Source organism: Trachymyrmex septentrionalis, unplaced genomic scaffold (assembly GCF_001594115.1).
Source record: "Trachymyrmex septentrionalis isolate Tsep2-gDNA-1 unplaced genomic scaffold, Tsep1.0 scaffold44, whole genome shotgun sequence".
NCBI lineage: Eukaryota > Metazoa > Arthropoda > Insecta > Hymenoptera > Formicidae > Trachymyrmex > Trachymyrmex septentrionalis.
Window position 1 is genome coordinate 1810059 of NW_017305611.1, and position 5100 is coordinate 1815158.

The following is a 5100-nucleotide window of genomic DNA, read 5'->3' on the forward strand; positions in this document are numbered from 1 at the left end:
ATTCAGTTTTATAGAAAAAATTCATGATTTAAAAAAATTTATTTTATGACAACTGATATTTAATTTTATATATTTTACATTTTGTTTTGTGTTGCTTTTGATGAAAAATTTCTTTCTTATCTCTTTCTCTGTAAATTTTGTGCCTGTTTCAGATAATTATAGATCTCAAAATTGTTAATAATGCTATGTGTATAAATCTAATTTGAATTTATTATACATTTTTTGCATTTAAATATGTTGATATGATATGTTAATCTACTGCGTTGAATCCAGATGTCACAAAACGTTCAGTTATACTGACATCGGAAATCTAACGCCTCTGTGCAAAACCGGTTCTGGAGAAATATTACATTTTCTGCATATATTTTTACAGCGTTGCGCATTGGTTGCATTTACGTCTTTCTTGCACTAGCTTTTATTACCTTTTCGCCACAATTTCTTCCTTGCGCTCTTTCTATCTGCAATTAGAAAATTTCATTCATTATACTTGCTAATTCTGTCATTTCGCATCCGTTAGAGAATGCTGTAGCCGTACATTTTTCATGCATAAGAGAACAGTTAACATGGCAGTATACAAGAAGAGAAATTTAAATAATAATTTCGGAAATTTATACAAATTTAAATTATATTACATGTTTTTTTGCAATGTAAAGAAAATCTAAGAGATGATTTTCGTTCCTAATGATAGAGAATATATCATCTCTTTTTTGTATAGATAATATATATGAAAATAAATCTTGGATTCATCAATATACAATTATGCAATTTTAATTTAGATCTCGCATTTTTTCATTGCTTTTTATTAACGTGCGACATTAGGTATTACCGGATTATGTGCAAACGCGCAGAAACGATTTTAATTGCGTGCAATAATTAAAGGCGTTATTGTTACCAAATATCCGGCTCGCGCACAGTCAGAAATATAAAAACATGCGGCGACGAAAGGGTTGAAAAAAGCGGATATTCGCGAATTATTCGCCATTCGTGACGTGCAGAGTTGCATTTTATAATTGCTGTGACGTTGACAAATGATTCGTGATTATACTTTCCTATGTCATAATTGACAACCAATATCGCGATCAATGAATAACCGGTTAAGAAATATTGTTTAACAATTCTGTATTCACATATGTGACCTGGCTAGATAAAAATATTATTTTTGCTGCATACTTAAATTTCCAATATTATATGTCGTATAAAATCGATAATGAAGAGTATAAAAATTAGTAACAAAATAAGAGATAAATTTAATATCATAAAATCACTCATTTATCATAATGTTTTTTTAATTCACTGGTGGATTTATAAAATATATGACAGTAGCATACTTAATAGTACATTCGCAATTACGATTTGTTTCGTTTTCCATCGCGAGAATGAATTCTCTACCTTGCAAATCCCTTCGCTTCGTATTCCACAAATCTTGAATCGCTTAATACCTAAAATACGGGACCGCTTAACAGCGCATCGAATCCGCAATACACATGGATAACTGTGATTTATCGATGGGAGAGAATCAAACGATGCAATTCGACGGGTGTGCACGGTATCGTAAATTTTCGAATAGATTTACGATCGAAAGCGAAATCTTCCAGAAGGGACTGAAGATTTGTCGCCTAAATTATGTGCGAGATCCACTTGTATTATACCATTTTACTTTAATTAAAACGTAAATCTCATAAAAAACAGAATGCAGTCGAATTCTATATATTTTCCATCTCGTTTTTCTCTTATTCGTAATTATAAGCGCGTATGCACATGCGATTTTATATAAAAATTGTAAACCCTCCGTGATACGTTTTCCAATAAAAAAGCAGCAACAAATCGTTAAATTTCATGATGGATAGTTTCGTATTTAAAACGTAAAAGGTAACGCGACGCTTACCAAAAGTAATGTCTTGCAAAGCCGAAATTTTTCCATCATTTTCGACACCGACTGTGGAATAAAAATTCTTTAGATTCTTTAAGATCTTCACGTTCTAAATTACAAGATCGTTTGATATTGGCAGAACTTTTCCCTCCAATTTCATGTGTATAAAAGATGGTTGTTTAAATGTAAAATAAAATTAATGTTTAAAAATGTAAGGATCTCTCCTCATCATTGTTTACAGCTTAATTATAATTAAAATAAAAAAAAAATAATTTACTTACTAACGTATAGAAACAACTGCTATTTATTTGATTATTTGTTCCAGGAATTTGTTGAAAAACAATTTCTAGAACATCTCGTATATACATGAATAAGCGGTCGCACGATTTTGTTGTTAATCTCTTCCGTTCTCTCTTTTTGTTCAATAATTATTTCATTTAATAACAAGAATCGCCGCGGAAATGGCTTTTATTAGTTCTATTCATGGCTTTTTACCGTGCGTTTCACTGTGCGGTATAAGAGAAAGAAGAGAAAAGATGCTTTCAGAGCTCGCATGCGACGGGGAACCCGCCCGGGAAGTCAAATCGTGCTAAAAATGCTTCTTTGTACAAAAGAGTTTCTTTCTTTAAAAGATACTTTTATTCACTTACATGAAAAAATATACAGAAAGAACAATTTATAAAAACGAGTATCTCGTAATACATACATCACGTTCTCCGCAACGTGTATTTTGCATTTTACACAGTCAGAATGCGGACACATTGACCCCAATTTTAAATGTATATTCCCGACTATTCAGGATATAATAAATACGGCGCATAGACAGTCACAGAATGTCAAAGTAGTCTAAAAATATCCCTTTATCGCATTACGTCGACACTACGCGAACAATAGAAGGCAAATTCCTCCGGGACTAAGTAACAAAGCTCGTTTAGACTAAGCAGCTGTATCGTGCAAGCGGAATTCGTCCTAAATTCGACTTGCCGCCGGAGGGAACGGAGGATGAGAGTTGTAACTATATATAGTAACACGTGTTTAATCGTGACCGAACCGCAAGAACCGTAACAAAGCGAAAGCTTCCCGACGTTCGTTCGGGACACTCCGAAACAACACAAGCAGACCGTCGTGGTGCATAAGAGAGTAGCTGAGAGATTCGCGAACGTCACGATTCGGCACCGCGACGTGGAACAGTAACTGTGCGAGTGCGTCCGCCGCGGTTCTCCGACGAGGTTCTCCGTACTCCCTCGCCGTACGTATACAATACTATACACGCAGGCACGCGTGTGTCCGCGGATCGCGGTGTACGGCGATCGGCCGTAGGCAGCGAGCGCGGGAGGTGCACCGAGCGAATGCACGACGAGGCGCCTCAGTCGACCGCCACCCTTCGAGACCGACGGTTCGTCGCCGTTCTCCATCTCGTCGGAGAGAAGGAGGGGAGTCCACCTGTGTCGGAGTGTTTATCCTCTACCTCGCGCACGAGCATCAGCTCCGAGAGATACGTCCCAGTTGAGCGAGATTTCGAGGTGCGCGCATCTCGTTTACGGTGCGAACTCGCGAATCGTGGAGGGTGGACCGAAGGGGGGAGGTGCGTGCTTACCTTCATACGGGGTGCACACGGATTGCTCATTTTCCGCTGCTTCTTTTTCCCCTCTGAACCTGCGAGTGCGAATTGTCATGCGTCACTGCTGATTTCGAGGAAATCTCCAAGAAACTCCAGAGGCAGAATTTAAGCATCGTGATCAGCTGCTCCCGCAATCGTGAGTGTTAACGAAATTATTTTCATTTTTCGTCACATTTTCATTGTAGCGAGCGACTTGACACTTTCCATCATACTCTAATTGTCCTTTATGCAAGCGTTCTTTGTGCTAAACATGCTCTATCCAATATTGGTATTAACTTTTGTAATTTAATTTTTCTCGACAATACGAACACGGCGTTCTCTTGGACAAATAGTAATTTTCAAAAATAAATGAAATAGAAAAATTGAAGATTTTTGTATTGCATTGTGTAATATGAACGCTGTTACATATTTTAAAATGCTGCTACTGCTACAAAAAAGGCAAGAGAAATTTGTAAATTTCTTATGAACATAAGAAATATAATATATAGAAAATAATACATAATAATATAATTTATAGAAATGTAATTTGTAAATTTCTTATTTCTTATGAATTTCTTATGCACGATTAAAAAAAAAAATTAGAAAAGGTTAAAAGCTATAATATTTATGTACATACATTGTTAGCACGTGAAGTGATTATTTATATTTTTAGAGCAATGTCATAATTTATTTGTTAAAAGCTGCAATTTCAATCAAAAATTTACATTTTCGACGAATTATTTTTGATTTGCTATTATTATTATTTTGATGTTTCCTCATTAATGCAGTTCATTAACATATAATATAAAGTGATTTAAAATGAATTTGTCGAAGAATTACTGCATGTAATAATTAGACTAATTAGGACAGTTCAATTATAACAGAACATAAATACACGTGGTAGAATATAATAAATATTATGATTTATAGTAGCAATTAATGAATGCTTTAATCGACAGCCACTTCATATATTAATAAATACCACGAATATTGCGATATCACGTACAAACGCCACAATTATGTTTCATACACGAAAATATGCAATGAGCACATTGATAATTAATGCCTACATAAATTATCGATCTATTTTTCCGATAATGAAAAATAACTTAGTGATGCGCGTCAAAATTTTCACATATTTTATTACGCGAAAAATCTCAAGAACACATCAAATTTTACGTGCGAATCCGTGTTCTCGTAATCACATGCATTATACATTAATTGTCTCGAGTCGGGTTGAGAGAACGAAGAAAACGGCACGTCGCGTGTCGTCGCAAACGGAAGAAACGAGTTTCGAAAATGAGAGCACGCAATCGTTTCCGCGAGACACTCGGCCGTGTCGTTAAATTCCAAGTGTCTTAGACCTTAAGGAGGAAAAACTGCGTGTGCTGTGTACGGATTACGTACAACATCCGTTCGCGGTAGGAAAAGAAATCCGATGACACCGACTCCGATCTCCCTATACGTAGGACGGGTGCAAAAGCAATTCGCACAAAGGCGTTCTATCCAACTATGACATCGTATGTAGCATTCGAATTCTTTATCTCTCGGCTACCATACCTCTTCCGTACTGCATTGAAAGATTTTTGGTTGCATGAGCCAATCGAAATCCTATACTGATATTGCGAAT

General features: G+C 35.8%; 1 protein-coding gene across 1 annotated transcript in view; it reads left to right on the top strand.

Moving 5' to 3' along the window:
* The first annotated feature begins 3252 nt into the window (after positions 1 to 3252).
* Positions 3253 to 5100, top strand: part of LOC108751334 — a 47417-nt gene continuing 45569 nt past the window's right edge. The window contains exon 1 of the mRNA XM_018491441.1: positions 3253 to 3627. The gene's annotated coding sequence lies outside the window, so the exon portion shown is untranslated. The remainder of the gene's footprint in view (positions 3628 to 5100) is intronic.